The sequence below is a fragment of the Sciurus vulgaris genome (genome assembly GCF_902686455.1).
Source record: "Sciurus vulgaris genome assembly, chromosome: 13".
Taxonomy (NCBI): Eukaryota; Metazoa; Chordata; class Mammalia; order Rodentia; family Sciuridae; genus Sciurus; species Sciurus vulgaris.
In genome coordinates this window covers 32,288,952-32,313,284 of record NC_136474.1, presented here as the reverse complement: position 1 = coordinate 32,313,284, position 24,333 = coordinate 32,288,952, and the positions used below count along the sequence as shown (strand labels likewise).

Sequence of the window (24,333 nt, the reverse complement as noted above, 5' to 3'; positions counted from 1 at the left end):
TGGCAGGTAGACTAATAAAACAGAACAGATACCCAAAATAAATACACACTGCAAATAACTATCATAAAGGTGCCAAAGTATTGGAAAAAGAACAACCATCTTCAATAAACGGTGCTGAATAAAACAGAACATTGAAACTAAATCCCTATCTCTCACTGTACAAAAATTAACTCAAGATTAAAGAGACCTTAATGGAAGACAGGATTCTTTAGAACTGCTAGAGAGAACACATGGAAACACTTCAAGATCATTGTGAAAGCAATGATTTCCAAGTTAGTACTCCAACAGCTCAGGAAATCAAAACAAGAATGAACAAGCAGGATTGCATCAAATTAAAAACCTTCTGCACATCTAAGAATACAATCAGATGACTAAAGAGAAAAGAAAGAAAAGGGGAGACAATTTTTGCTATCTATTCATCTGACAGAGGATGAATATCCAGAATATAGGAAAACCTTTACAACCAGAAAAAAGCAATATAATAAAAAACTGGATAAATGATCTGAACAGACATTTCTCAAAAAAAGAAAAGCAAAATGCCAGGAAATATACGTGAAACTGCTCAACATCTTTAGCTATCACAGAAATGCAAAACAAATCTACACTGAGATTACACCTTACCCACTTGGGTAAAATGGTTAGTCCAGTTCGAATGCTTATTATAAAAACAGAAAGTAACCAACAAATAAACACTGATATGGATGTGGTGTAAATGGAACCGCATGCAATTTTGGTAAGAAGGTGTAATAGTACAAAAATCTATAGAAAACAGTACGAATGTTCATCCAAAAATTAAAATAGCACTAGAATATGACCCAGGTATACCACTACTGGGTATTTATTCAAATGAAGTGAAATCATAAAAAAATAAAGACACTTGAATGGCCATGTTTTTATGACACTATTCAAAATAGGTAAGATATGAACTCAGCTGAGGTGCTAGCTAACACATGTATGAATAAGGCAATTATAGTATGTATACATGATGGAGTAATGATCAGGAAAGGAAAAATGAAATCCTATCATTTGCAGGAAAATAGATACAACTGGATTGTGTAAAATGAAATAATTCAGAAACAGTAAGGCAAGTATTGCATGTTTTCTCTCTTATGTGGAAAAAGAAAACCTCAAAAGAAATTCAAAAAGAAGGACCATTAGGGACAAGAAAACAGGTAGTGGGGTGAGGGGAGGGTAACCAAGGGTAGAAAGTAAAGGAAGGTCAATGCATGATACATGCATGTATGGAATAGACACAAAGAAACCCATTAATTTATAAAACTAATATGTGACTATATATATATATATATATACTCACTCTATATATGCACATGAAAAAAAGGAGAGTAGGAAAAAGGTACACCAGGAAGAACCATGTGAGGACATAGGAGAAGAGAGCATACACAATCCAGGGAGAGAACTCTCAGAAGAACACATCCTAATGACATCTGAATTGTCAGCCTTAAAATCCTCAGAACTGCGAAACAATAAAATTCTATTATTCAAGCACATCTGTCAGGGCACTTTGTTATGACAGCACAAGTGTGAGAGGAGTAGCAGGGACAGGATGACAGCAGGGGGCTACTCAGGTCTCCTCAGTATTGAGTATGGAAATATTTCAATATTCTAATAATCCACACAGCCACACCAATTTGAGCCATGCAACATACCTTTATGGAGAAAGTGGACTCTGCCATCCCTCATGGCAACTTTGGTCCTGTCCCTGGAAGACGGCCATCATGTAAGTCTGTCACACTATCCAGCAGCACCTGACACCATTCTCATTATTTTAATGTTTGATGACAAAACAGTTTTAACATTTTGAATAGTGAATGCCAGAATGGGTACATACGAGACAGTTCCACATTAAAAGAAATTGAATATTGAATGAAAACTTAAGGGATGCCAAAAAGTAATAATCAAGATAATGGATGTACAATTTTCCAAAATCCAAATTATCAAGAAAACTCTATGATGAACTCCAAAATGTCAAAACCTTTAATAAGGCCAGGATCCATTAGATGATATTAAAACCTGTAAACACCAGAAGAGCACAGACTACATCCAAGAACAATGGATCCCCTGTTCATGGAGCTGAAGTTGACCAAAAAGTCTTCAACTGCTAGGAGAACAGGTTGGTATAGATAGGGTCACAGGAGAAGCAAGAACAGGCAGGCAGCAAGGGGATTCTCAGGACTCCTTACCAACAAGAACAGAAGTATTTCAATTCTGTAATAATCCACAAAACCACACTGGCTGGAGCCATGAAACCCAGCCCATGACTACAGGTGGAATAAGTCACTCCAGAGCACTCTGACAGAGGTGACGCTTAGGTTTGAATAAAGGTATGGACCTTTTATAGATAAGACATTCTGGAGGATAAGTCCACATAACATTTGCCTTTCCATTATTTTTTTTTTTGTGAGCATTATAAAAAACTTTACTACAAATTTCATCTTAGTTATTTAGCAAAAAGAACAGTAAAAAACTATTAACATTCCTTTAAGTTTTAAAGACCTCAAGAGTAAAGTTGCCAAATTGATTACTGGATCAGAGACACAATATTCCCATTAAGAAAAACATACTGAAGATACAGAGCTCTGCCAGGAACAAAAAAAAAAAAGAAAAAAAAAAAAAAACCACTAAATTCCATTTGCTGGATATGGGGGGGAGGAGGGCAATGTTGTTGAAATTTCAAGATTCAGAAACCCTCCTGGGCAACACACATATTCCTGAGTTACTTATGAACATTTGAGATGTATGTACAATTGAATACTGGAGCAGAAATAAGTTTTTCCTTTTCAAAGGCCAATCTTATGACGGAAGTGAAAATTTATGGATAAATACTTGAAAACACCTTTCTATACAGAATAGAGGACAAATGGCTCATGTGAGGCCAAACAGTGGAGGGGTGACTTTCCAGTCCTCTGTGAATATGATGTTTATCATGGCCAAGCTTACAGACTTAAAGTACCTGTCACTTATTAGACAAATCACTGCTGTTCTCATGCATGGGAATGAAGTCTCTGAAGGACAACAGTGCAGAAACCCTAGATATTAAAGAACTGGGAAATCCTGGCCAAGCTATGCAAAGATGATTATTCTTAAAATGTAATTTTGGTGTTTCTACTTAGCCCTGCCCCTCTTTTTTAACATGGCATCTTTGGGAGTTGGCAAAAAGGTTAAGCCACAGTGCCATTGTACATTTCAACATACCACAGTGCCAGTTAAACTTGTATTTTTGTTTGTTGCTTTGGGAAGTTATTTTCATTAGGAATTCAGGAAATTTTGTGATGAAGGACAAGGCCAAATAGCTAATGAATACAGACTAGGAGACTTCTGATGAAGAAGGAAAAACCTGTGCACTAAACTAATGATGTGGAGAGCACAGTGTAACTACAGGTGAATTCAGGGTCTCACCACTATGAAGAGTATCTACTGGGGCTGCAAATAGGCCTAGAGTGGCACCATGCTGCAGGGATGGCCATCCCCACTTGGCTTCTTGAAACACAATTTTAGCTGCATTCTGCATCACTGGAAACTGCAACATAATATTAAATACATTGGTCGATATGTGGCTGTGTGTTTCTTGGGACCCATATGACAGGGACAATTGCCTGGCATGCTGACCAGAAGCCTGGACAGCCACAGTGGTACTGCAAAATGATCTTCTGAAGAAAGCAATATTACAGTGCCACTGAGCTTATTTGGATCTCCCAGAGAGAGCACTTAATTCTAGATGAGTAAGTGTTGGAGGAAACAGACCTATGAGAGAAATCTCTTACAGAAACCAAATCAGTAAAATATGAAGGAGGGCCACATCTTTAAGGGCATTCCCTATCAGATGAGCTGCTGCTCTAGACCAGGGGATGGTAAAATTTCCTGTAAAGGGCCAGGCAATAAGTATTTTAGACTGTGTGGGCCACATGGACTCTGCTGAAACTACTTAATTGTGCCACAGATCCTAAGGGAATAAATAAGTAGGTCTTTTCTGCTAAACTTTACAAAAGCAGGAGGTGGACCAAATCCCAGTATACAGAGCTTCTCAGGCAGTCAGAGAAGAGACAGAGGCAAGGGAAGGGGAAGGGGAAGGGGAAGGGGAAAGTGGCAGATGACCTAAGTGGCCTGGTTTAGGAATCCATATTGAGGGCCAAATTTCAGAGATTTGCACCAGGATGGACAGGTTTGCTGAGAAGGGCAGTGAATACTAATACCCTGTGGCACAGCAGAGAGAAAGCATGAGTGACACAATCACCAGGTTCAAGACTCTATCCCTCAAAATATTTGGGATCCCATACAGTTTACTATACTCTATCATCTTCTGAATTAGAATATTTCAATAATTGATCAAAACTTGAATCTTTCTCCCCTCCCCCTGTGAAGGATAGGTGGTCAACATGGTGACCAGTTTGCCATGATGGCAATGACTGACAATAAATTATCTGATTTCCTTTTCTGCAGCCTTGACCTTCTCTTATACATGGTGCCCACTGACTCTGAGAAGGCATGGGGAATGCTAAAGGCACCACTTACACAAGCAAAGGCCCATCCTCTTCAACACTGGGCTATTTATGGGGTTCACAGAGAGTTGTGCATGCTGTGAAATTTTCCTTGGAATGAATGGCCATTGAACTATGCTCTCACATTCCTCTTTAAAACTGTCCTGTGTAGGTCCTGAAGCCTGTCTGTCCCCTTTGTCTTTTCTTTTTTTTTATTTTTAAGGCTGTAGTTTATTTATTTATTTTTTCAGTATCATGTTTTATTTTATTATTTTTTAATGATGTTTGATACTTTCCATTATATTTTTCCTTCCCCCCACCCCTCCCATCTCTCCTTTCCCTTTATACAATCCCTCCTTCCTCCACTCTTGTCCCACTCCCACCCCCTATCAAGTATCATCATCCGCTTATCAGTGAGATCATTCCTCTTTTGGATTTTTGAGATTGGCTTATCTCACTTAACATGATATTCTCCAATTTCATCCATTTGCCTGCAAATGCCATAATTATATTATTCTTTATAGCTAAGTAATATTCTATTGTATATATATACCACAATTTCTTTATCCATTCATCAATTGAAGGGCATCAAGGTTGGTTCCATAGTCTGGCTATTGTGAATTGAGCCGCTATGAATATTGATGTGGCTGTATCTCTGTAGTGCGTTGATTTTAAGTCTTTTGGGTATAGGCCAAGGAGTGGGATAGCTGGGTCAAATGGTAGGTCCATTCCAAGTTTTCTAAGGAATCTCCACACTGCTTTCCAGAGTGGCTGCACTAATTTGCAGTCCAACCAGCAATGTATGAGTGTACCTTTTTCCCCATATCCTCTCCAACACCTATTGTTGCTTGTGTTCTTGATAATCACCATTCAAATTGGGGTGAGATGGAATCTTAGTGTAGTTTTGATTTGCATTTCTCTTATTACTAAAGATGTTGAACATTTTCTCATATATCTGTTGATTGCGTGTACATCTTCTTCTGTGAAGTGTCTGTTCATTTCCTTAGACCATTTGTTGATTGGGTTATTGGTATTCTTGGTGCAGAGTTTTGTGAGTTCTTTATAGATTCTCGAAATTAGTGCTCTATCTGAAGTATGAGAGGGAAAGATATTCTCCCACTCTGTAGGCTCTCTCTTTGCATTGCTCATAGTTTCCTTTGCTGAGAGAAAGCTATGTAATTTGAATCTAAGCCAGTTATTGATTCTTGCTTTTATTTCTTGTGCTATGGGAGTCCTGTTAAGGAAGTCTGATCCTAAGCCAACAAGGTGAAGATTTGGAACTACTTTTTCTTCTATAAGATGCAGGGTCTCTGGTCTGATTTTAAGGTCCTTGATCCATTGTGAGTTGAGTTTTGTGCAGGGTGAGAGATAGGGGTTTAGTTTCATTCTGTTGCATATGGATTTCCAGTTTTCCCAGCACCATTTGTTGAAGAGGCTATCTTTCACCATTGCATATTTTTGGCACCTTTGTCTAGTTTTACAAAATTGTATTTATTTGAGTTTGTGTCCATGTCCTGTATTCTGTACCATTGATCTACCTGTCTCTTTTGGTGCCAATACCATGCTGTTTTTGTTACTATTGCTTTGTAGTATAGTTGAAGTTATGGTATTGCGATACACCCTGTTTCATTCTTCCTGCTAAGGATTGCTTTACCTATTCTTGGTTTGTTATTCTTCCAGATGAATTTCATGATTGCTTCCTCTATTTCTGTGAGGTACATCACTGGGACTTTAATTGGAATTGCATTGAATCTGTATAGCACTTTTGGTAGTATGGCCATTTTGACATTATTAATTCTGCCTATCCAAGAACATGGGAGATATTTCCATCTTCTAAGGTCTTCCTTAATTTCTTTCTTCAGTGTTTTGTAGTTTTCATTTTAGAGATCTTTTACCTCTTTGGTTAGATTGATACCCAAGTATTTTATTTTTTTTGAGGCTATTGCAAATGGAGTTGTTTTCCTCATTTCCTTTTCAGCTGTTTCATCACTTGCGTATAAAAATGCTGTAGATATATGCGTGCTGATTTTATAGCCTGCTATTTTGCTGAATTCATTGATGAGGTCGAGAAGTTTTCTAGAGGAGGTTTTTGGATCCTCTAAATATAGAATCATGTCATCCGCAAATAGTGACAGCTTAAGTTCCTCTTTTCCTATTTGTATCCCTTTAATTTCTTCAGTCTGCCTAATTGTTCTGGCTAGAGTTTTGAGGACAAGGTTGTATAGAAGTGGTGAAAGAGGACATCCCTGTCTTGTTCCCATTTTTAAAGGGAATGATTTCAGTTTTTCTCCATTAAGAATGATGTTGGCCATGGGCTTAACATAAATAGCCTTTACAATATTCAGGTATGTTCCTACTATCCCTATTTTTTCTAGTGTTTTCAACATGAAGGGGTGTTGTATATTCTCAAATGCTTTTTCTGCATCAATTGAAATAACCATATTATTCTTATCCTTAAGTCTATTAACATGATGGATTACGTTTTTTTGATTTACAGATGTTAAACCATCCTTGCATTCCAGGGATGAACCCCACTTGATCGTGGTGCACAATTTTCTTTATATGTTTTTGGATACGGTTTGCCAATATTTTGTTAAGGATCTTTGCATCTATATTCATCAAGGATATTGTTCTAAAATTTTCTTTCCTTGATGTGTCTTTTCCTAGTTTGGGTATGAGTGTGATATTAGCTTCATAAAATAAGTTTGGTAGGGTACCCTCCTTTACTATTTCCTGGAGTACTTTGAGAAGTATTGGAATGAGTTCTTCTTTGAAGGTCTTGCAGAACTCAGCTGAGAATCCGTCTGGTCCTGGGCTTTTCTTGGATGGTAGATTTTTAATGACTTCTTCTATTTCATTGCTTGATATTGATCTGTTTAAATCATGTATGTCCTCCTTGTTCAGTTTGGGAGGAGCATATGTCTCTAGAAATTTGTCAATGTCTTTCGTACTATCTATTTTGTTGGAATACAGATTTTCAAAGTAGCTTCTCATTATGTTCTGTATCTCAGTGGTGTCTGTCATGATATTTCCTTTTGCATCATGCATTTTAGTAATTTGAATCTTCTCTCTCCTTCTCTTTGATAGTGTGGCTAAGGGTTTATCTATTTTGTTTACTTTCTCAAAGAACCAACTCTTTGTTATGTCAATATTTTGAATAGTTTCTTTTGTTTCAATTTCATTGATTTCAGCTGATTTTAATCATTTCTTGTCTTCTACTACTTTTGCACTTATTCTGTTTTTCTTTTTCTAGGGCTTTGAGCTGTAATGTTAGGTCATTTAATTGTTGACTTTTCATTCTTTTCTGGAATGCACTCCATGCAATGAATTTTCCTCTTAGTACTGATTTCATAGTGTCCCAGAGATTTTGATATGTTGTATCATCACTCTCATTGAACTCTAAGAATTTTTTAATCTCTTCCCTGATGTTTTTTGTTATCCATGTTTCATTCAATAGCATATTATTTAGTCTCCAAGTGTTAGAGTAATTTCCTTTTTTTACTTTGTCATTGATTTCTACTCTCAGTCCATTATGATCTGATAGAACACAAGGCAGTATCTCTATTATTTTTGCATTTCCTAATGTCTGCTTTGTGGCATAACATATGGTCTATTTTCGAGAAGGTTCCATGTGCTGTTGAGCAGAAAGTGTATACACTCATTGATGGATGGAATATTCTATATATGTCTATTAAGTCTTGGTTATTGATTGTGTTATTGAGTTCTATGGTTTCTTTGGTTGGATTTTGTCTGGAAGATCTATCTAGTGGTGACAGCAGTGCATTAAATTCGCCCAGAATTATTGTGTTGTGGTCTATGTGATTCTTGAAGTTGAGAAGGATTTGTTTGATGTACAGGGATGCACCATTGTTTGGGGCATAAATATTTACTATTGTTATGTCTTTCTGATTTATGGTTCACTTCAGCAGCATGAAATGTCCCTCTTTATCCCTTCTGACAAACTTTGGCTTGAAGTCCACTTTATCTAATATAAGGATGAAAAACCCCACTTTTTTACTGGGTCCATGTGTGTGGTAGGTTTTTTCCCATCCTTTCACCTTTAGTCTGTGGATGTCTTTTTCTATGAGATGAGTCTCTTGTAGGCAGCATATTGTTGGATCTTTCTTTTTAATCCATTCTGCCAGTCAATGTCTTTTGAGTGATGAGTTTAGGCCATTAACATTCAGGGTTATTATTGAGAAATGATTTGTATTCCCAGTCATTTGGCTTATTTTTGGGTTTTAAGTTGGCTTGGTTTCTCCTTTGGGTGGTTTTTCTCTAAGCTAGTTCCTCCCATTGCTGACCTACAGTGTTGTTTTTCATTTCGTCCTCATGGAATATTTTGTTGAGAACATTCTGTAAGCTTTCTATTTGTAAATTCTTTTAACTTTTGTTTATCATGGAATGATTTTATTTCATCTTCAAATCTGAAGATTAGTTTTGGTGGTTATAGGTTTCTTGGTTGGCAACCATGTTCTTTCAGAGTTTGACATATGTTCGTCCAGGCCCTTCTAGCTTTTAGAATCTGGGTTGAGAAGTCTTCTGCTATCCCTATTGGTCTCCCCCTATATGTAATCTGATGCTTTTCTCTCGCAGCCTTCAAAATCCTATCTTTATTTTGAATGTTAGGCATTTTCATTTTAATGTTCCTTGGTGTAGATCTGTTGTGATTCTGTGCATTTGGTGTTCTGTAAGCCTCTTGTATTTGATTTTCCATTTCATTCTTCACGTTTGGGAAATTTCTGATATTATTTCATCAAATAGGTTGTTCATTCCTTTGGTTTGTATCTCTGTGCCTTCCTCAATCCCAATAATTCTTAAATTTGGTCATTTCATGATGTCCCATAGTTCTTGGAGATTCTGGTCATGATTTCTTACCATCTTCTCTGTTTGGGCGACTTTATTTTCAAGATTAAATATTTTTTCTTCATTGTCTGAGGTTCTGTCTTCCATGTGGTCTAGTCTGTTGGTGATGTTTTCCATTGAGTTTTTTATTTGGTTTATTGTCTCCTTCATTTCAAGGATTTCCATTTGGTTGTTTTTGAGAATCTCTATCTCTTTGTTGAAATGATCTTTTACTTCCTGCAGGTGCTCTTTCAGCTTATTGGTATTATCATTCATTGCCTGCATTTGCTCTCTTATCTCATCCTTTGCTTCGTGAATCATCTTAATCATGTATAATCTGAAGTCCTTTTCTGACATTTCTTCTAACATACTGTCATTGGATTCTATTACTATAGAATCTAGATTTGTTTGGATCATTTTCTTCCCTTGTTTTTTCATGTTGTTCATGTATCTTCCACTCTATTACTGCAGATCTGGGGTATTGCATATTTCCCCCTATAGGTTTATAGTGGCCCCATAGGTGTCCAAAACCCTTTCTTTAAGGGGCGGTCAATATTAGCACTGTCCAAGTCAGACACTATGCAATCCTAGACCAAATAGCCCCTTATGTGGACAATAACATCATGTAAATATTGGAGAAAGTGACTCTGAGGGAACAGGTAAACAGAAGGAAAAGAAAGCAAGAAACGTAAAGAAATAAAAACTTAATTTTTTTTAAATGAGAAAAAAGAAAATCTACTGTATAATAGACATATATTTATGAAACTTCCCATTGTTCAGTAGCCTGATGTATGAGAAGTACCTGACAATGGGCTTCAAGCCTTCAGCAGGCGTCTCAGGATGGCATTTGCCCCACCCAAAGATCGGAGCTATGGCTTCCAGGATTATCCAAGATGGCTGCTCTGGCTTCGAAATGTGTTTGCAAATGGGGAGCTGCAGCTCAGGGGTGGACGTGGTCAGCTGGAGGTCCTGGAGACAGGATGCAGTTGGTCCGGCAGTGGTCCTGGATGTCGGGTGTGTTTGGTGTGGTTGTGGGATCCAGGAGGCCAGGTGCAATCAGTTGGTCTGTGTTCCCAGTGATAGGGCTCAGTCAGTTTGCCTGGGGCTCCTGGTGGCAGGAAGTAGTCAGTTGATGTGAGGGCTCCAGAGGCATGGAGTGATCAGTTGGGCTGAGGGATCCTGGAGACAGGACTTGGTCAGTCTGGCCAGGGGTCCTAAAGGGCCTGGCTGTTGTCTCAAAGTGGTGACAGCCACGTGTAATCAAAACTGCAGGTACTGTAACAGTGAACTTCTAGGCAGCAGCAGGCCGCTGGTTCTCCACAGGCAGTCTGTGGTCAATCTGCTGGCAGCTGTCGGACGATCGGGAGGTGAACCTGGAGTGTTGGGTGATGGATAGGGTAAGGTAAGCGATGGAAAGGCAAGAGGGAGGCAAATGGCGGATGATAGACACCTGATAGTGAGCAATCTGCTCTCAAGAAAGGCGTCGATATGCTGGCAGACTGCAGGTGATCACAGCAGACAAATGGGGTAAAGAGTAGGGGATCGATAAGCAGCAAAAACTGCCTCACTGAGAAACAGATATTCTCTGCTTGAATCCGGCATTGCGGAGTGACAAGTAATGCAGCCTCCCTCTAGACCGCCATCCTGTAGTTTTCTGTCCTCTTTGTCTTGATGTGTGACACAACAGGCTGTGCATCTTTGTCCTTGACATGCAGGACAGGTCAAAACAAAATGGTCACATTTGGGAGTGGAGCAGAGTTTATACTAGTCCCACTGGGCTCCACTGTACGAACATTCTTATAACATGTCACTGTTGTAGCACAAGGCATAACCCTTGTCAAAAACAAACAAATTCCCCTTATAAAAACCATTGGAAAACTCTTCCAAGTACTTGTGGATACTACCCTTGAACTGGAACACATTCTTACACACTCCCTTGGCCTCCAGGTATGCGGAGCCACACTAACAATGGATGCCCCCAGTGCAGTACATCAGCACCCTCTTCTCTCTGAAAAGTTCTAGATTTTTGTCAACATAGCTAGGAAAGTAACTGAATTTCCTGATGTCTGGGGCTAAGCAGCCCTGCAATCAATCAATTTTGCTTTAACAGAAGTTTCTGTAGTCCACTACAATAGTATCACTTTGTTTTGGATCTGGCTGAGTTAAAAACTTTTCTACTTCTTTATGAAATTCCCCTGGCGATAAATGGATTACAGGCTCCTTGTAGGAGATCTTATTGGGACTGATCCACATGGGCACAATTTCTTCAAATATACCAACATGCAATTCTGGAAAACAGTGAGCTTCTCCTCTGCTGGTCTTAAAACCTTCCTTACAAAGATAATCCTTAAATAATGGACAAGAAAGCATGATTTCTACGTAGAGTCTAGTGGTCAATTTGCTTCCACCAACTGTCCCATTGATTCCTTCTTTAGCAATTCTAATCTTGCCTGTGAGGTGCAAGTGCTGACACAGAGTTGTCTGCCAGACACAGATCCACTGGGGATCCTGTAGGTCACAGTAGCAGTAATAAAGTAGCACTTCCCCTTCTTCACTGCCCAGGTCACATTTCAGCTCATCAGGGCTAAAGCAGCTTGTACCAGGGATCCAATCAAACACCTTCTAGCTATAAGTAAGGTACTTTTTTAGAGGGTTTTATTTTTTGGAATATTTAAACACATTTTACTGGTTGAACATGCCTAATTCAAAAGTTAAAAGTTAAAAAGTTCCAAAATCTAAAAGTTTTTGAGCACTGCTATGATGTTCACATAATATCAGATTTGGGATCATTTTCTATTTTGATTATCGGACTGGGGATGCTTAAAATGTATGTAAATTATGGCATATGAACCCTTCATAAATTTTGTCTTCATTCTTGTGGACTTGAACTCCTAGGAGCTCCTGGCTCTGTTTCCCTCTCTAGTTCACAAAACACAATGAGTATTGTCCAACAGGATGCAATATGATATTATTAGCAGATTAAAAACTCCAAACTTGGATTCTAGAAGAATAGGTGCAGGTGGAAATCCAATTAAGGGCATAAAACCAGCAGGAGAAGTGACACAGCTGATACTGGGGTCATCTACTCACAGTATTTTTAAAAGGCAGAAAGAGCAAACCAAAGGGCTATATGTATGCTTAGCTTTTATGCTATATTCTTAGCATATATTCTACATATGCTATATATATATATATATATATATATATATATTTTTTCTCTCTCTCTCTCTCTCTCTCTCTCTCTCTCTCTCTCTCTCTATATATATATATATATATATATATATACATATATATATAGTATATGTTTATAGGCTAAGACAGCCCACCCACAGCATTTCTTGTGGGAGACATCTCTTTCCTGGGGACTCCCCAGAACCCACAAGGACATGGTCTTTCAACATCTCTGTGAAGAACCAAGTCCACTCATCCTTTCATGTGACTCATGTCCCATTAACCTGTGAACCTGCTCCTTCTCATGTGAACCAGCTCACATAAGAAAACTCTCCCTTATCTCTCATCGTCTAGAAGATTTTCCACTGCCTAGAGACCCTGTTCTCTAAGAGTCAGCCACCTTGGGTTACACAACCAGCCAGGATGTAGCCTTCTTTACCCTTCCTTGGAAACAGACTGGGAAAAACACTTCTCTGTCTGCACCCAGGATGTTCTACAACTGAATTCTCACATGACCCCAACAGCGTATTGATTGATTTCATTTAATCTTCATATCACTAATTTCTTACAACTAGAGGAAAAAGATTCATCAGTAGTTACTCTTAAACTGAAATACCTGAGACCAAGGATATCATTCTGACCTTTGTACTCAAATGAACTTATAAAACTAATACAAACTTGATCAAAATTCCAACAGACTTTTTTTGTAGAAATTAACAAGCCAATTGTAAAATGCATGTGGAACTTCAAATGACCTAGAATGGCCAAAATATTTTTTGTGGAAGACCTAAAAATTTATATTACCTGATCTCAGGGATGAAAGGATAACAAAAGTTAGAATAATCAGTCATAGGATATCAGCATTGAGGTTGGCATACAGACCAATGCAGTTAAATAGACAGCTCAGAAATAGATCCACACACAAATGATCATCTTATTTTCAAAAAAGATTCGAAGATGATTCAATGGGGAATGAATGGTTTTTCAACAGAACAATAGAAGTGACTATCCAAATTGAAAAATAATGACCTACAAATTTCATCTCACATCATGTGTAAGATGTTGGATTGTGAACTGCCAAGATGGACATCTAAGTCATAGGCTCCAGAATCTATGTTTGAGGTCACTCAATGTACAGAGGAGTGAAAATCCTTCAAGTCGAGCACACTTCTCAGGATAAAAGGTACTCTGTTTGAATGGCTTAGAGATACTCTGCAAATCCTCTGTCCTTGAGGCCTGGAGACATTATTTTTTTAATAATAACCTTTGGGAGTAGTGGAATCTGAGGTCTAAGCAAGATATGTGATCTGCACATGCAGGAATCTAACTGTAATATGTAACCTATGTAACATGATATGACCATGGAATAGATAATAAACTGGACTTGTTTCCCACAGAAGCCACTTTTCACTCTTTCTAATCTTATATGCTTGCCTCTTTATTAGCTCTCCCCGTAAGCCTTATACCTGGACTCCAATTAACCTGTACAAGTATCTGTAAGAAAGACCATGTGCTTGGATAAAAGGCCATCACAAGGTAATAAATTCAAGGATTTCAAATGAGATTTTAGCGGATTAGTTGGGCAGGCTCTGTATTCAATGACAAGTGTTTTTACAAGATGAGAGGTAGATACATATGAGAGAGAAGAAATACAGGAGATAGCCAAGGAAAGAAGTGAGGGAAGCCTACAGTTATGCTCCCAGAAGCCCAGAAAACCTGCAGTCCAGCAGCTGAAAGAGGTTGAGAGGACTCTCCCTCAGAGCCAGCTGAGGAAGCAGGGACCTGAGAACACCTTGATTTAGGCTTTGCTCCTATGGAACTCTGAGGGTGAAAGTGTCTGTTGTAAGGCGCCACCTTGTGTTTGATCATGTGCTACAGCATCAGCAGAAAAATAACAGAACACACAAAAATTAGTTCAAATATGTGACAGGCCTAAGTTTAATCTAGGACAGTTATCTAATCTAGAACTATAAAGTTCACATGATGAAACAGGAAAACGTCCTCATGACCTTGTTTGAGGTAGGGAGTGACTTTTTGTTTGTTAGAGAAAAAAAAAATGAATGCTATCCATTAGCAAAAAATAAAAAGAAATAAAAATAAATTAAATCAATTTAAGAATACACCACAAGGGAGCAGCTAAGGAGAGCAGGAGGATGTGGTGTCAGCTAGAAGATGCTGCTCTTTAGTGTAATTGGCAACCCATCAGAAATCCTTTCTCAGACTCAAGTTAGAAGTGAGAGTTGAGTTAAGTAAGTCCACCATTGCTGCTATGAACTCCTCAAGGGGAGAATGGATTTATCAGTAATGAAATAGAAGGTCTTGATAGGAGTAAAAAGATAATAATAAAAGATCCAGCACTAGGGATTCCCCTCCTATCGAAAGCAAGGACCGCTCTAAAGACAAGGAACCACAAAGGACATGAGTGAGAAGGACCTTGGCAGGGATAAGCCTAAGAAGAGGCATAGAGCTTCCAGTGGAAGCAGCAGCAGTACTAAGTCTCAGTGGAGTTTCACCTCCAGCTCAGGATCCAGAAGCAGTACAGACTCCAACAGTGTCTCCAGTGCCTACTCTGCATCCAGGTTCTGGGGAAGCTCTAGCACATCCTGTAGCTCCCAGTCCAGGATCTCCTCTGGATTTCCTCATCCTTCTGGGTACAGACATGGCAAAGGTGGTGATCCTGCTCCAAAAGTCAAACCACCTAAATGATGAAAAGTACAGCAAGTGGCAGAGACCTTCCCCTAAACCCAAAATGTATGTTGGAAGCCTCACCAGGAATGTGACCAAGGATAACAACATGGAGAAATTTTCCAAATTTGGAGAAATTAAAAAGGTTGACATTCCTGTAGAAAGGGTGCATCCTCGTCTATCCAAAGGCTATGCATGAGTGGAGTTTGAGAATCCAAATGAAACTGAGAAGCAATTGAAGCACATGGATCGAGGACAAATGGATGGCCAAGAGGTCACTGTTACTGCAGTGTTGGCCCCCTGGCTTAGGTCACCCACCACCCCAGTAATTTAGCCCTCCCAGGAGAATGCTGCTGCCACCTCCTATGTGGCATAGGTCACCACCAAAGAGGAGAAGAAGGTCTGCTTTACAAGACTCAGTTCCCCATGAGCAGACAGTCCTGCTCTGCAGGACACTGCCATCACAGAAACCACTCCATTCTAACAGCTCCAGATAAACAGACCCACAAAAAATCATCAAAACCTTATGTTCCACCCAGCTCAGGGATGTCACTTTCCTAGCTAGAGGAGGGTTGGCAGGAATGGACCCCTCCCTTGCGCTGGCTTCAAAGGCAGCAATTGTGGCCTTTCATTTGCAGGCAGGTTCTGACTGCAGAACTGCTGATGATTCAGGGATGTGCCCATTGTGGTGCCCTGCAGTTTTCTGGTTAGAAAGCTCACCCATTACTGTCTGTTCAATAGCAGAGCCTGCAGGGTCCAGCAAGCTTCCAGGTGGCAGTGTGACCCAGACACTTCACAGATGACCTGAGCCAGTCTGGCACATCTTGTTATACCCTTGCTGTTGCTGGGTCCACAGGAAGGGGACCAAGACCCATTCCTTGTAAGCCTAGTCTTTTCCCGCCTTCTTGAATACTCTTCCAACCTCTAGGGGGTTGCCCCCCACCCATTAGTTCCTACACACCCCTGCCCCACATTTCCCTTATTCCCTGAAATTGGTGAATACGTTTTGAGCCAGGTCTGCAAGATCATGTCTGCCATCCTGGTGGTCTTGCAGGATACCTTGGAAACCTGTACATTGCTTTTTCCTCTCTCTTATTGTATAGTCAGTACTATAATCTTGTTCTGAGTTGTGTTACATAGTAGCATTATACATAAAGTTGGGTTTGTACTTTTTTATGTAGTGATGAAAATGAATTCAGTGAAACCAGCATGAGAATGCAAAATTTCAAAAGCCCCACTACTACGAACATAAAAGGCAAATCAGGAACTGAAGGAAACATCTCACAACACAGACACCTGACAATAAACTCATATCTAAGTATACAAAGCAAACTTACCATTTTGTAGAAACAATAAAATTCTAATTAAAAATAAGGCAAATTACTTAAACATACCTAAATTTAGGAGGGGAGGGTCCTTGGGATAGAACTCAGGGGCAATGAAACATGGACCACATCTCCAGCCCTATTTTGTATGTTATTTGAAGACAGGTTCTCACTGAGTTCATTTGTGCCTGGCTCTTGCTGAGGCTCGGTTTGAACTCATGATACTTCTGCCAACCGAACTGATGGCACTATAGTATATGCCACTGTGCCCAACTCAGTAGACATACAAATTTTAAAAGACAATATATTAATGGTAATTAAGCACATAAAAACACACTCAGTCAATAAGTAAACACAATTTAATAGCACACTAAGATATGTCCATATATGATATTTATTAAAATAGATCTAATTAAAAAGACTTGACAGTAAAGATTCATGGTAAGTATATGGAGGGACAAGAACTCTAACACTCTGTCGCCAGATTAAAATGGTACAAATACTTTCAAAAACAATTCAGCAATTTCTCTAAAATGAAAGCATGGAACTACCATATTGTTCACTATCCTACTCTTAGATATTCACCATGGAGAAATGAAACCCTGCATTTATAAAAAGATGGGTATGTGGATAATTATAACAGAGAATTAGAAACCACTGTTGCTAAAAGCATGGACTCTTCACTCAGTCCTTTATTTATTTTTTTTTATTGTAAACAAATGGGATACATGTTGTTTCTCTGTTTGTACATTGCGTAAAGGCATACCATTTGTGTAATCATAAATTTACATAGAGTAATGTTGTTTGATTCATTGTTATTTTTCCCTTCCCCCCACCCCTCCCACCCCTCTTTACCCTCTATACAGTAGTTCCTTCCTCCATACTTTCCCCCCTCCCTAACCCTAACACTAATCCTTCCCTCCCCCCCATTATGGGTCATCCTCCACTTATTAGCGATATCATTCGTCCTTTGGCTTTTTGAGATTGGCTTATCTCACTTAGCATGATATTCTCCAATTTCATCCATTTGCCTGCAAATGCCATAATTTTATCATTCTTTATGGCTGAGTAATATTCCATTGTATATATATACCACAGTTTCTTTATCCACTCATCAATTTCAGGGCATCTAGGTTGGTTCCACAGTCTGGCTACTGTGAATTGAGCAGCTATGAACATTGATGTGGCTGTATCTCTGTAGTATGCTGATTTTAAGTCCTTTGGGTATAGGCCAAGGAGTGGGATAGCTGGGTCAAATGGAGGGTCCATTCCAAGTTTTCTAAGGAATCTCCACACTGCTTTCCAGAGTGGCTGCACTCATTTGCAGCCCCACCAGCAATGTATGAGTGTACCTTTCTCCCCACATCCTCGCCAACACCTGTTGTTGCTCATATTCTTGATAATTGCCATTCTAATTGGGGTGAGATGGAATCTTAGGGTGGTTTTGATTTGCATTTCTCTTATTACTAGAGATGTTGAGCATTTTTCCATATGTTTGTTGATTGCTTGTAGATCTTCTTCTGTGAAGTGTCTATTCATTTCCTTAGCCCATTTGTCAACTGGATTATTTGAATTCTTGGAGTAGAGTTTTTTGAGTTCTTTATAGATTCTGGAGATTAGTGCTCTATCTGAAGTATGATTGACAAAGATATTCTCCCACTCTGTAGGCTCTTTCTTCGCATTGCTGATAGTTTCCTTTGCTGAGAGAAAGCTTTTTAGTTTGAATCTATCCCAGTGGTTGATTCTAGCTTTTATTTCTTGTGCTATGGGAGTCCTGTTAAGGAAGTCTGATCCTAGACCAACAAGGTGAAGATTTGGACCTACTTTTTCTTCTATAATCTGCAGTCTCTGGTCTGATGCCGAGGTCCTTAATCCATTTTGAGTTTAGTTTCGTGCATGGTGAGAGATATGGGTTTAGTTTCATTCTGTTGCATATCGATTTCCAATTCTCCCAGCACCATTTTTGAAGAGGCTATCTTTTCTCCATTGCATATTTTTGGCACCTTTGTCTAGTATGAGAAAATTGTATTTATTTGGGTTTGTGTCCGTGTCCTCTATTCTGTACCATTGATCTACCTTTCTATTTTGGTACCAATACCATGCCGTTTTTGTTACTATTGCTTTGTAGTAGAGTTGAAGATCTGGTATTGCAATACCCCCTGTTTAACTCTTCCTGCTAAGGATTGCTTTAGCTATTCTGGGTTTCTTATTCTTCCAGATGAATTTCATAATCACTAAAATTCGGAATGAACAAGCAAATATCACAACAGACAGTATTGAAATACAAAACATAATTAGAAGCTATTTTGAAAATCTATACTCCAACAAAATAGAAAATTTCGAAGATATCAACAGGTTTCTAGAGACATATGAATTGCCTAAACTGAATGAGGAGGACATAAACAATTTAAATAGACCAATTTCAAGTACTGAAATAGAAGAAGTCATCAAAAGCCTACCAACAAAGAAAAGTCCAGGACCAGATGGGTTCTCAGCCGAGTTCTACAAAACCTTTAAAGAAGAGCTCATTCCAATACTTCTCAAAGTATTCCATAAAATAGAAGAGGAGGGAACCCTCCCAAACTCATTCTATGAAGCAAATATCACACTGATACCTAAACGAGACAGAGACTCATCAAGGAAAGAAAATTTCAGACCAATATCCTTAATGAACATCAACGCAAAAATTCTCACCAAAATTTTAGCAAATCACATACAAAAACATATTAAAAAGATAGTGCACCATGATCAAGTGGGCTTCATCACAGGTATGCAAGGTTGGTTCAACATTAGGAAATCAGTAAACGTAATTCACCATATTAATAGACTTAAAGTCAAGAATCACATGATTATTTCAATAGATGCAGAAAAAGCATTTGATAAAATACAGCACCCCTTCATGCTCAAAACACTAGAAAAAATAGGGATAGTGGGAACATTCCTTAACATTGTAAAGGCCATTTATGTTAAGCCCATGGCTAATATCATTCTAAATTGTGAAAAACTGAAAGCATTCCCCCTAAAAACTGGAACAAAGCAGGGATGCCCTCTTTCACCATTTCTATTCAACATCGTTCTTGAGACTCTGGACAGGCAATTAGACAAACCAAAGAAATTAAAGAGATACGAATTGGAAAAGAAGAACTCAAACTATCCCTGTTCGCTGATGACATGATTATATATTTAGAGGAACCTGGAAATTCCACCAGAAAACTCTTAGAACTCATAAGTGAATTCAGTAAAGTAGCAGGTTACAAGATCAATGCCCATTAATCCAACGCATTTTTATACATAAGTGATGAATCTTCAGAAAGAGAAATTAGGAAAACTACCCCATTCAAAATAGCCTCAAAAAAAATAAAGTACTTGGGAATCAATCTCACAAAAGAGGTGAAAGACCTCTACAATGAGAACTATACAACACTAAAGAAAGAAATTAAAGAACACCTTAGAAGATGGAAAGATCTTCCATGTTCTTGGATAGGAAGAATTAATATTGTCAAAATGGCCATACTACCTAAAGTGCTATACAAATTCAATGCAATTCCAATTAAAATCACTCAGTCCTTTAAATGTACAAACAGTAACTTCAAGCAGGATACACCTTTCATCTCTGCTTTCAATTTGGTTTTTATCATCTTAGACTTTGGACCAGATTCTTGTTCAGTTCTGTACAAAAACTACAAGGTTTAAGATTCCTAAATTTAGCTAATCTAACTTCTCACACTTGACAACTGAGGACACCAATATAAGAGTAAGTTTCAAGATTGCAGAGACATTCAACTGTTCCATCCAGCGGAACTGGCGCAGAGAAAGGAGACATCACTAATCTTTAGTTTGACGAGATTTATTGCGTCCTCCCTGTTTTTCTGTCTCCTTTGTTCTCTTCTCTATCTTCCTACTTCTTCTCTCTCCTTCTCTCCTCCCCCAGGCTCCTAGTTTATCAGCCAATTACAGCAAAGCTTTCTCTCATGCAGGAGAGCATGCAGAGGAATGCCAGCATAACACTATATAAATCACGAGCTGTCCACGTGCGTCATGATATTAGATAGCAAATCCTTGAGCTTGGCATTAACATGTCATAAGTCTCCAAGGAACTAGTAAGCAAGCAGCCTTTTTTGGGTACTTCTTATTTTTTTAGCCAGTGCCCTTTAGCTCACTGCCAGGCGCCATCTTGTCCTATACGGCCCTCAACAGGCTCCCCATTTTAGTTAAAAAAGAGAAGGGGGTTTTCAAGTTGGCGGACTAGAGGGTGGCTACATTTCATGTTGTTCCAGGACTCAGGATTCAAGAAGAGGATATATTGAGAGACTTGGAACCAACTCAAACCCAGCAGGTGAGTCTCTCCCATTGGGTGGCATCCCGGATGGCGCGGTAGTCCTGGAATGCAGGGAACTTTGTGAAATAGAGTTGCACAATGAGACACTCCTCCGCCCACTGGAGCAGTGAACTTGGACAACTGGGAGCATCGTAGAGGAGGCTGCTCAGCACAGCGCATGGACTTTGGGCTGCCTGGAGGAGGAGGAAGAGTGTGGTGGGTTGCTTGGACTCAGAGTGACTGCACCAGGTCTATGAGCAGCTCCCCAGAGGAGGAGGCAACAGTGTGTTGTTTGGACTCAGAGTGACCACTCCTGAACACTGAGGGGCTGCCCAGAGGAGAAGGAGGAGCATGGTGGGTCACTTAGACTCAGAGTGACTACACCAGGGCTATGGGCAGTTGTTGGGAGGAGGAGGTGCACAGTGGGTTGCTTGGACTCTTAGCGACTGCACCAGAACATCAGGTGGCTGCCTGGAGGAAGAGGCATGTGGTGGGTCACTGGGGTTCAGAGCATCTGTACAGGGCTCCACATGGCTGCTCAGAGGAGGGACCACATAGCCAGGCAATTAGGTGCAGATCTGGGTCCCAGGGCCTCGGAGGCTTCTTGGTAGAAGAGCCACACAGGAACAAGGAACAACAAGAGCAACAAGGAAGAGGCACACAGAGACAAGCTGAGGGGCAGAGCAAAGGTTCGATGACTGCGGGCAGCTTCTCTGAATAGGGGCAGTCTAAGGAGACTTGTCTGTGAAGGGCAAGGCTCCCAGGCCCAGGAGGTAGGTCTGGGCCCCTGGGAACTTTGCAGAGGAAGGCAGCCCAGGCCAGGCTGTAGCTGCGGATTGAGGGAAAACTCTAGGAGGGGAACTGACCAGTGAGACCTCCCCAGCGGGTGAGTCTTCTCCGCCGGGTGAGGTTTTCCCACAAGAATGGTAAAACCAGAGACACAGGCCCAAACAGGTCTTGCCTCAGCCCGCAGCCTAGTTCCCATTTGAATGACCATTGGTCAACAAGTGGAGGCACCTCTGCCCACTAGCAGGGAATATACCACACATGAAGGCCACCACACCTAGAGAGGCAGCTTCCTTGTGGAGCACCGCACTATCAACTTCCTCCAAGACTTCAGCCTACTGAAGGCTAACAGGGGATATACTAGAAATCTTCAGGGACATTACAAGTCAATAGAGGGAATCAGCAATATATCAATGGTCCACTGATAATTGAACTATGAGAAAACAAGGGAAGAAAATGCCCCAAACAAATCTAAGTGTTACATCAATAAAATCCAGTGACAGCATGGCAGAAGAAATGACAAAAAGGGAGTTCAGAATGTACATAATTAAAATGATCAGAGAAGCAAATGATGATATGAAAGAGAAAATGCAGGCATTGAATGATCGCATCAATCGACAGTTAAAAGAGCAAATACATGAAGCAAAAGATCATTTCAATAAAGAGTTAGAGATATTGAAAAAATACCAAACAGAAATCCTTGAAATGAAGGAAACAATAAACCAAACTAAGAACTCCATAGAAAGCATATCCAATAGGAAAGAACATCTGGAAGACAGAACTTCAGACATTGAAGACAAAATATTTAACCTTGAAAACAAAGTTGAACAAACAGAGAAGATGGTAAGAAATCATGAACAACATCTACAAGAACTATGGGATATCATGAAAAGGCCAAATTTAAGAATTATTGGGATCGAGGAAGGCCTAGAGAAACAAACTGAAGGAATGAACAATCTATTCAATGAAATAATATCAGAAAATTTCCCAAATCTGAAGAATGAAATGGAAAATCATTTTCAAGAGGCTTATAGGACTCCAGATACACAAAATTACAACAGACCCACACCAAGGCACATTATAATAAAAATAACTAACATACAAAATAAAGACAGAATTTTAAAGGCTGTGAGAGAAAAGAACCAAATTACATTCAGGGGGGGAAACCAATACGGATATCAGCAGATATTTCAATCCAGACCCTAAAAGCTAGAAGGGCCGGGAACAATATTTTTCAAGCCCTGAAAGAAAACGGATGCCAACCAAGAATCTTATACCCAGCAAAACTTACCTTCAAATTTGACGATGAAATAAAATCCTTCCATGATAAACAAAAGCTAAAAGAATTTACAAAAAGAAAGCCAGCACTACAGAACATTCTCAGCAAAATATTCCATGAGGAAGAGATGAAAAACAAAGAAGCGAATCAGCAAAGGGAGGAATTATCCTAAAGGAATTGTCAAATAAAGGAGGAACCAAGTCATGTCAAGAAAACTAAAAAATAAATAAATAAAATTTAAAAAATGAACCAAATGACTGGGAATACAAATCACATCTCAATAATAACCCTGAATGTTAATAGCCTGAACTCATCAATCAAAAGACATAGACTGGCAGATTGGATTACAAAGAAAGATCCAACCGTATGTTGCCTGCAAGAGACTCACCTCATAGAAAGAGAGAAACATAGACTAAAGTTGAAAGGATGGGGAAAAACATACCATGCACATGGACTCAGCAAGAAAGCTGGAGTATCCATCCTCATTTCAGATAATGTGGACTTCAAGCCAAAGTTAGTCAGAAGGGATAAAAAGAACATTTCTAATTGTTTAAGGGAAACATAAATCAGGAGAACATAACAATCATAAACATCTATGCCACAAACAGTGGCTCATCCGTGTATGTCAAACAAATCCTTCTCAATTTCAGAAACCAAATAGACCATAACACAATAATACCAGGTGATTTTAACATGCCTGTCTCACCACTGTACAGATCTTACAATCAAAAATTGAACAAAGAAACCATACATCTCAATAACACAATCAATAATTTAGACTTAATGGATATTTATAGAATATACCATCCAACCAAGAGTGAATACACTTTCTTCTCAACAACCCATGGATCCTTCCCTAAAATAGACCATATATTATGCAACAAAGCTAATGTTAGCAAATACAAGAAGATAGAGACACTACCTTGTATTCTATCAGATCATAATAGATTGAAATTAGAAATGAATGAAAGAGTAAAAAACAGAAATTACTCCAACACCTGGAGATTAAACAATATGCTATTATATGATGAATGGATGACAGAAGATATTAGGAAGGAAATTAAAAAATTCATAGAGGTAATGAGAACAAAGACATATCATATCAAAATCTCTGGGAAACTATGAAAGCAGTACCTACAGGAAAATTTATTTCATGGAGCACATTCAATAAAAGCAGTAAAACTCAACAAATAAACAATCTAACACTACAGGTCAAAGCCCTAGAAAAAGAAGAGGAGACAAACACCAAAAGTTGTAGAAGACAGGAAATAGTTAGACTCAGAGCTGAAAACAACAAAATTGAAAGAAAAGAAACAATACAAAAAATTGACAAAACAAATAGTTGGTTCTTCGAAAAAATAAAAAAAAATTGATAAACCTTTAACCACACCAAAAAAGAGAAGATGAGAGAAAACACAAATCACTAAA

The 24,333-nt window shown here is 39.0% G+C and overlaps 1 pseudogene across 1 annotated transcript in view; it reads right to left on the bottom strand.

The window, feature by feature from the left end:
• LOC306642600 (thiosulfate sulfurtransferase/rhodanese-like domain-containing protein 2) overlaps positions 1 to 12,859 on the bottom strand; it is a 417,963-nt pseudogene extending 405,104 nt beyond the window's left edge. The window contains exons 1-2 of the transcript in view: positions 12,833 to 12,859; positions 11,146 to 11,963 (exon numbers count right to left, since the gene is read on the bottom strand). The product of the transcript in view is annotated as a thiosulfate sulfurtransferase/rhodanese-like domain-containing protein 2 (transcript). The remainder of the gene's footprint in view (positions 1 to 11,145; positions 11,964 to 12,832) is intronic.
• Positions 12,860 to 24,333: the final 11,474 nt, after the last annotated feature.